The 10079-nt window shown below is 35.9% G+C and overlaps 1 long non-coding RNA gene across 1 annotated transcript; it reads left to right on the forward strand.

Moving 5' to 3' along the window:
* The first annotated feature begins 9129 nt into the window (after window positions 1–9129).
* LOC114075158 lies at window positions 9130–9531 on the forward strand. The gene is made up of 3 exons (XR_003575556.1): window positions 9130–9207; window positions 9309–9368; window positions 9446–9531. It is a non-coding gene; the product is annotated as an uncharacterized LOC114075158 (long non-coding RNA).
* Window positions 9532–10079: the final 548 nt, after the last annotated feature.

Here is a 10079-nt window from a genome sequence, read left to right on the forward strand (position 1 = left end):
CTAGACGTGAGTGGCGTCATCGTCATCAAAGAGGACTTAGATAGGCCCTTAGCATTCATCATCACATATCATAGGTCAAAAATGCGGAAAATTTAAAAGTGTTACATAGTGAAGTATACTTAGACTTTTCACATATCATATATGGAGTTTACATAGACTCCTCTCTTATTGAATCATACATAGGCTTCTCGTTTAGCATAAACATACATTTAAGAGTCTAATGTATTGTCTCACGTATAAACCATCTAACGAGTATTACAAAGTTGGGCATAATCTCATACACAAGTACAATATGCCATTATAGGCTTACAACAATAATCTTAAAAGATAAGTAATGAACAAATGTCTTTAGGAATAACAATGTCATAGCTATATAGAAAGTTGTACCATCCTCGAACATTGAGGACCTACCAATAACTTGAGAAATATCCAAGTCTTCCTTCAAAGTGGCCTCCTACACTTCAATGGTCCAAACCTACATATATGTAGAAATATAAAGAATATGGGTTAGTACAACCACTTGTACTAAGTATGGATATATGAACATAAACCATTTGAAGACATGCACAAAAGGAACCATTTCTTTAAAATCATGCTAAGTCATTTTTAAAGCCTTTTATTCATATACAATATCATATACATGTCAATAGGCATAGAAATCTTAAGACAATTCCATATCAAATACAAGACCAACATCATCATGAAGTCATATCAACATGAATAACATCATATTAAGGTCATATCAACATGAATAACTCTAACATAACGTCATAACAACAATCCATGTGCTAGAGTTCATAACATCAAAGCATATAAGATGATTACTCACAATTCCATCCCAAGCCTACAAGTGCAATGCTCATGTGAAGCCCCATAACCCCATAATCAAGTAAACAAGAAAAGAGACCATAAGAAATGTCCTACTTCATATAACATAGCATCAATGAAACCAACATCATATAGGATCATCAACATGTATAGTAAACATATGAAATTCAATTATACCATAAGAGCATGAGAACAACCTCCTAGGACTCCCCTAAAGGCCAACTTGTGCAATGTATAAGTAGAGTCACATACCCCTACCTGCACTAAGTAGAACCCTTAAGTCACCCTAGTTAGTGTTCACTTCATTACTTTCATTAATTCATTTTACTTTAGGGAACAATCGCCTTAACCAACAATAGACCATGTGAGCTAAACATAGAATCTGATGTCATGAAACCCCACACCGAAAGAAGGTGGTCTACTTGCCAAGGTTCATGAACATAGCATTCTAGGTGGATCCACTAGCTAGTATTTGTCACGACCCGAAAGTACCCCTAGAAGTTAGGGAGAACCCTTGGGTCATGACAGGGTGTACTTGACCCTTTGGGGTCTTGTACAAGCCCTTTAACTATCGTTCATTACATAAGACATGAAAAGTGGTGCGGAATTAAAACTTTTCAAGACATTTAATATGAAAAAGAATACTTTTATAAATACTTAGAAATCTCATTGTCACAAGCAAAACTTAAAGACGACATTAAAAGACTTAGGGACACGACCCTTTACATTTAAAGAAATACATAATAAGTCATAACATAAGAAAACTAAGAAGATAGGAATTATGCCCTCGGATATATAAGGACACACTTTGTCTTGAGAGGAACTTTCCCAAGCTTTTACTTCTAGACTTCAGCCTTCTTTCAAAACCTATACTTATTGAGTATAGAAAAGTATGGGGTTAGTACAAAACTATGTACTAACTATGGCCTATGCAAAAACATGCAAAAAGGGGCATTTTAGTAAAAACACATTTTCATGCCAATTAAGTAAAACATTTATGAATATAGAAGTAAAAAAACACAAGAATCCTCATTTAACACTTTGAGAAGAATTTCTACAATTTAACCAAAAAGGACCATTTTACAGTAAGCCTTCAAATGTCATAGTGAACTCATTTTTGACATTACAGTGAACTAATCCTATTCTAAGGTGTGAACTTCCAAGGCCAAGCAAAGAGGAAGTGAACTCATTTCCGTAGGAGTTCCCCTAACTAAGAATTATCCTAAGACTCACCAAGGTAAGACATGAAGGAAGTACGTATATTCTTCCTTCAATACACACCAAAGCGATCCTAAAGACTACCCCTTTTCGATTTACTCACCTCGAGAGAACAAGACCTACCCAATGACAAGACATTTGAAGAACACAAAAAAAAACACTAAGACTTCCCTTTCGGGATTCCTACTTAGTGCAATGAGTAGATGGCGTCCCATACCACCACCTACCCTCAGTAGGACACTCTTTTAGAAGGCTTGACACCAAGAATCCCCTTTAGCAAGGTCTACTTAGTGCAATTGATAGATAGCGTCCCATTCCACTACCTACCCTAAGTAGTACGTTCTTTTATGATACTTGGTTCATTAAATTCACAAAAGACTCACCAAGACTCCCCTTTCGGGAATGCCTATAGCGTCCCATTCCACTACCTACCCTACATAGTACACTCTTTTGGAAGACTTAGCATTTTTATTACTTTTGTGGGAGGTTAGCTTAACTAACATATACCATGAGATCTAGTCATGGAATCCCGATATTAACCCCTATCGGATGAGGGATCCTCACTTGCCTAGAGTAAGGTCGTTCTCTTAGCTTTTACATGGCTTGCCTAATAGCTACACCTATGTAGGCGCATAGTTAAGGGATAAGGAGATTGCTACTAAGTAACTCATTTTCTACTAATGAGAAGTACTCATCTCAAGAGGTACATTGGAATGTAACATATCAACTCATGAAGTGTAACCACCTCTTCTTCATATACTCTCGGTTCAAGGCATAACTTCCCACGGATTCTCAACATTATTAATTATTGGTTAAGGATAACTAGTGAACACCACATATCAACTCACGAAGGGTGTTTATTCTACAACCTTACTTAGAATGCTCTTAGGATGTAGTAGGGTTGCTGTTAAACACTTCATCTCAACTCACGAAGAGAGTTCACCCCAAAACTCCCTTTTTGACTTAACTTAGATTCATTCATTCATTCAAGTGTGAGTGCGTGTGTGTACACGTGAGCAAACCTTTCACATAAGCANTCGGATGTAGTAGGGTTGCTGTTAAACACTTCATCTCAACTCACGAAGAGAGTTCACCCCAAAACTCCCCTTTTGACTTAACTTAGCTTCATTCATTCATTCAAATGTGTGTACACGTGAGCAAACCTTTCACATAAGCATCATTTCATTTACATTAACATTTATACGTGCTTCAACTTACTTTCATCACATGACACACTTTAACATGGTTCACATAATCATATAAGTCATTTAGGAATAATCCTTAGCATACTTTTCATAACAAGCTTCATAAAACCCATTAACAAGAGTAACTTCATTTCTATATTTCTTCACATAAAATGCCTACATGGCCTCATTCACAAGGCACTAATAACTACACATCATACAATTCAAGTAAACACTGCCACCAAGAAGGTGGACCATACCACTCAAGGGAATTTCATAATTAAGCTAAATAACATAACCAACTTACCCTTTTTACCAAGCTTCCATCACCTATAACATTTTACTCAACTTTCATCATAATATAGCCTTTAGGGCAGTAGCTAAACAATAATATCAACCATAAGAAACTAAAGCTCAAAGACTAACAATTCATGCTCATTTGACCCATTTCTTAATCCACAATTTGATAAGAAACTTTAACATGATTTCGTTGAAGTTTTAGAATTAAAATCATCATCTAACCTCAGAAACATCATTTTTAAATCTTTCAAAACGTTTTCATGCAAGAATCATATTTAGAGTCAAAGATAGAAGAAGTTAGGGTTGGAAAACTCTTTTTGAAATCTTTTAGAAAGGGGCTCCTTGAATGGAAGAGAGTTCAAGGATGGATACCATACCTCACATTGAATAAACCCCAATGATTTTTTATGAAGAAACGACCAACAATAGCCCTCGTAGTTCCTTCTTGACTTCTAGCTTCCAACGAGACTTGAGAGAGAGTTCTAAGGGAGAACGGTTTTGGGTTATAGGAAATGGAGTCTAAAATTAGGTCTTAGGGTTTAAAACAATTAATTATACCTAATAAACCCTAAAAATAACTTCCTAGGTTTATAGAAGACTTGGGGCGAATTTACCAAACACCCCAAGCCTTGGCAGAAAAATGCAGCTTTTAGAGAGCCTCCATCGACAATTTGCAACCAACAGACCGTCTATCCATCAACGGTCCATTGGTGGGTCTCGTGGTTTGATAATTAGCTCCATTTGTAGCCTGTACAACCTACCTTTAAAGTCCAATCAATGGGTAAAGTAGACGGGCCATTGGCTGGATGACTGGCTGTCGTTTGCCCTCATTTGTGGACACTGGCAAGGCAGTTTTGGGTTCTTCTCTTCGATCCTTCTCTAGGGCCCCTAGTGGGTCCTAGGTGAGGTTTTAACTGAACGTTAAACTTATAAACATATTCTTCTAGGTATTAGGAACATCCCATATTAATTTTGATTAAAACTAACATGTAAAACTCACTCAAACACACCAAGACACACAAGCACTCTCTAGGGCACACTTTGCGAACGTCATGGACGTTCTTGGATGTTTTACCTCCATGTTAAAAAAAACTTCACATGCTGACTAATAACATTAATTTAAATCATTTTAACTTAAAATTAAACTAGTTAACCTTAGTTCGTTTTAGGGCATTACATTCTCCCCCACTTGTAACAACATTTGTCCTCGAATGGCACTAAAACTTTAAGACCTTTAATGACTCACTTAGCATCACATAAAACATAAAAATCAAGGCTCAAACACTCATAATCAAAGCACGAACTAACAAGGATCACAATACTTTCACACACTTTGCAACATAAGCACTTTAGCAAAACTTTCACTTTTTTTCAAAATTTTCTCTTATCCTTCATTTATGGAGGAACTACCTTCTCCAACAGTAAGCATTATCATATACAACACTTCTACACACAGTGTTACTACAATTCAAGAAAAAGCAATTTTTTTTTTCAAAAATGGAGATTTTCACTGTGAGCATTACTGTGGACAAGAAACTTTGCGAATCTTCACAAATTCAACTCTCACTTTCATTTCTTCACTTATGGAGGAACTACCTTCTCAAACATTGAACATGCTCATAAACATCATTTCTAAACACGTTGGAACCATAATTCATGTAAAATGCAATTTTCTCAAAATTTGGACTTACTTACAGTGAACTCAAAACTTCACTGTGTCACATGCTTAAAAATTTCAATAATTCACCTTTCAAGCAACTTTAACAAGATGGAATATGAGAGATAAGACTATACTAAATTACTCCAAAGATACTTGGCAAGTTACACTAAGTGCAATAAGAGAGTAGCATTCCATACTACCACTCCCACTTAGTGACCCTTGAGGATTCTCTTGGACTAAGTACACTACATGCAATTCTACTCAACATTCATTAGGAAAAACTTAGCTTTAACTTGTTCCTTTAACATTAGACCTTATGTCATCTAACTTCATATGCAATACAAGATAATGCATACTATTATGAAAGACTCTTAATCATTACCAAACTACTGAGGATTAGGTCTCAATATTGACTAAGAACAAAAAGGAAAGATGAGGATATCACTACCTTTCTACTAAACTCATTCTCCCCCACATAGGGTAAAGTCATCTTCAAGGTCTTATACTTCAAAGTACCACTATACTTCTCATAAGGTAGGAACTCATACTACCCTCGACTCATGCACATCAAGACTAAACATCAACTCTACTAGTCAAGCATCACACTCCCCTCTTAGGATTCAAGCCTAGACAAACTTTCTTAAAAATCACCTCATTCTAGGCCTGTGCAAAAATCGGGTCAACCCGTTAACCTGGACCAATTTTCGGGTTATTGGGCTAACGGTTCGAGTTATTAGGCTAACGGTTCGGGGCTCGGTTTAGAAAAATAGTGTATTGGGTAATCGGTTTGGGGGTCGGGTTGGGGAGCCAAAATATCGGGCTACCCAATACCCCGATAAGACCTATATTTAAATTTATATTTTTTTCCTAATTTTCTAATTTTACACCCCTATTATAGGCAATAATACCCAATACCCATCTTTTCAGTTTTCACTTCGATTCTTTGAAGTTCTCAGGCTTAGAACTAGGGTTCCGACTTCCGTGGCAGAAAATTTTGAATCACCTCCAGCGAGGTGACGACGACTGCTCCGCGCCTCCACCTGGACCACCTTCGTCCTCCACTAGGGTTCTGACTTCCGTGGTGGAAAATTTTGAATCACCTCCGACGAGGCGGCGACGACTGCCCCACACCTCTACCTGGACCACCTTCGTCCTCCAGTACTCGGCTACTCCAGTCAGTCAGTCACTCAGACTCTGGCGTACTCGTAAGGCTGTCACTCTCATCTCTCAGTCTCTCACTCAGGCGTCAGGCGAGGTCCGAGGACACAAGTCACCAGGTAACTATTGAGTGTTACAATTATGGTGAGCAAATTGACAAGTAAAGCACAAATCTTTAGTTGTTTCTTTGAATGTTGATGAACCTAGAAGTAGAAATCTTGAAGGAAGATTGAAATCGTTACTAGAACCATAGTTTCCTTCACCCTATGGACTTAATATTTATATAATTGGATGTTGTATCACTGTATCTAGATTGATATTTCATTAGTACTATTAGTGTTATAACTATAAAAATGAGAATGAGTCCTGCTTTAGACTAATATTATTATACCATGTTATGAAATCAACCTTAGAGTCTAATAGTGAGAAACTGAGAATGGGAATGGTAGGAAAACATCCCTTTGACATGGATTCTCTTAAACAAAAATGAAGTAGCAACTAACATTTAATTACAATACCTAGTGATTTGATTCGAGTACAAAATGGTTTTCTTCAACATAGGTCAATTATAAACATTGATTACTTTTAATGCTGGTCACTATATTATATGTTATTATAAATATATAACACCTGAGGAAAATTGAAAAGAACTAACCTTGTTTTTGAGTATGATACTGCAATTTAGTATAGGACATTCTGACTGTTGATTATAAATTTGATAGTTGATACTACTTAGCCTATTGTTTGTACTTTGTAGTTCTTTCTTTAATAAAACTACTTAGTGTTTATATCTTTTTCACAGTTTTTGGTGAATGTACCATGGATGAAAATATCATAATTGATAAGGTTATTTTGAAAGTGGGGCTTCTAATTCAAATGCAATAGATTAAAGTCAAACTATTGAGTCAAAAGTAAAGAAAGGAAGGAAAAAAAGATCTCGTGCGTGGGATCATTTTACTCGTAAAACTGATATTGATGGAAGTTAAAAGGCTGTTTGTAACTATTGTAAGAAAGAGTATTTTGCTGACACAAAAGAATATGGTACAACGTCAATGCTTACTCATATAAAAAAAATGCACAAAGATGCCTTATAATATTGATATTAAACAATCAAGATTAGCATTTCAACCAATGATAGGGGGTAACAATGGTGATGTATTTGTTGTTCCATGGAAATTTGATCAGGAAGAGTGTAGAAAGGCCTTGTTTCGTATGGTAATTATTGATGAGCTTCCTTTCAGATTTGTTGAAAAAGAAGGTTTTAAACAATTTATGAAAGTAGCACAACCTTGTTTCCACATTCCATCCCGTACCACTCTGACTCGTGACTGTTTTGTTCTTTTTGATGAAGAAAAACGTAAGTTGATGGCTGTTTTTAAGGAAACACAACAAAGGGTGTCTTTAACCACTGATACTTGGACTTCCATACAAAGAATCAATTACATGGTCATTACTGCTCATTGGATTGATAAAAATTGGACATTGCATAAAAGAATTATCAACGTTTGTCCAATCACTAGTCATAGAGGTGAAGATCTTGGAAAGTCTATTAGTAAGTGCTTACATGAGTGGGGATTGCATCTAATTTTCACTGTAACAGTTGATAATGCTGGTTCAAATAGTGTGGCAATAACTGAGTTGTCTAAGCAATTAACTAAATGGGGAACCAACTTAATGGGTGGTAGTCACCTTCATATAAGGTGTATGGCTCATATTGTAAATCTTATTGTTCCAGATGGTACAAAAGAAGCAAATGTGTCTATTGAACGAGTTAGGCAAGCAGTGAGATACATCAGGCAATCTCCTGCTAGGTGGAAAAAATTTCAAGAATGTTGTGAGGACGAAAATCTTGCGAAAAAGTCTTTATGCTTGGATGTTCTTACAAGGTGGAATTCCACCTACATGATGTTGAGCAGGGTTATTGAATATGAAGGGGAAATTGTAGAGTACGCCGATCGTGATATTGGCTTGGCACTATATCTTAAATTTGTTGATAAAAATTCTACAGGTACACTTTTGAGCAGTGATTGGGAGGGCGTAAAGAGAATTACAAAATTTCTTGAAATGTTTTTTAATCTTACTTTGAAGATATCTGGTTCACGATATGTTACATCAAATCTTCATTTTCTTGAAATTTGTCAAGTTGGTGTTTACTTGAATTAATTGATATCAAATGAAGATCATGTTTTGGCTAAAATGGCAAAAAATATGAAGGAGAAATTTGACAAATATTGGGGTGATGCTTAAAAAATGAATAAGATACTTTTCATACCATGTGTTTTGGATCCTCGTCACAAATTTAGTACTCTTGGATTTGCACTTAAGAAGATGTTTGGATAAAAAGGGCTGCTATAGAAAATGGTGTGCGAACGTACATGGAAGCTTTGTTTAATTAGTATACAAACCCCATTTCAAATGATAAAAGTGGCCAATTTTCTTCAACTGGTGTGGATACTTCTATTTCAAGTTTTGTAGGAGAATTTGGAAATTTTTTTGAGGAATTACATAAACATAAATCTGAAAAGGGAGGTGCAAGTTCAAAGTCAGAATTAGTTAAATATCTTGATGAAGACACTGAAATTGAAAAATCAGATTTTGATGTATTGATTTGGTGGATAGTTAACTCACCTAGATTTCCATTTCTTTCTAAGATGGCTCGAGATGTGTTGGCTATTCCCGTTTCAAGTGTGGCGTCTGAATGTGCTTTTAGTACTGGAGGGCGCATACGTGATTCATTTAGGAGTTCATCAACTCCTAGATTTGTACAAGCTCTAGTGTGTGTTCAAGATTGGCTTCGGAGTGAGCCACAACCCATAAGTATTGAGGAAGATTTAGATTTTCTTGAGCAACTTGAAGAAGGTAAGAAAAGAATCTCATTGATGTTAAATTGTGAATATGTTTATTTAATACTTTTATTGTTTAAGTCTTGAGCCTTGACTTGTTATCGTATTTCTCTTTAGATTTTGCTAAACTTGGAAAAGAACTTTGCATTGATGACATGTAAAATTGGAGGATAGAAGGTATATACATGTGTTATCTTGTCTTTGTGTCTGATTTATTATTGATATATTACTTTCTCTGTTTCTTTGCTAATCAGATTTCATCATGCATCGATCACTTGTTTGGAATCACTATGAATAACTTGAAGAAAATGAAGATAGATCGTGGAAGGTAAAATGTATTCATTGTGGATTTGTTTATTACCATTCACGCAATACTGGGACTGCCTCCTTAAGAAGGCATGTTAAGGGTTGTTTGGAAAACAGGAACCAGAATCGTCAACTTTTGAGGATTGATGACTAGTTATTATTATGTTTAGACTCAATTTTCAGGTTGTGTTACTGCTGTCTGGCGTCTGCTATTTTAAATTTGTGTGTCTGTGACTGTGTGGAGTGTGGAGTGTGGACTGTGGCAGCCTGGCAGGCTGGAATTGTGTTGAATTTTTTACTTCTTTAATGTTGCAACTTGCATGCTTGTAGCTTGTATTGTTGGCTATTATTATGTTATAGTTTTTGGCTGCTTTATTATGTTATTTTATTATGAGATTTCATATTTCTGTTGCAAAGTTTATATATGTATTGTACAGTTGTAGTGTTGTTAAGTGCTTGTAAGCAACATGGAAACACTGAAATGGGAGTAAGGGTCGCCAATCGCTTACTAATTCTCGGACTAAAATATCCTTCAACTTGTATACTGTTGTCAAATACATATGCTGGTGCAGCTCTGTGGGA

The sequence above is a fragment of the Solanum pennellii genome, chromosome 12, assembly GCF_001406875.1.
Source record: "Solanum pennellii chromosome 12, SPENNV200".
NCBI lineage: Eukaryota > Viridiplantae > Streptophyta > Magnoliopsida > Solanales > Solanaceae > Solanum > Solanum pennellii.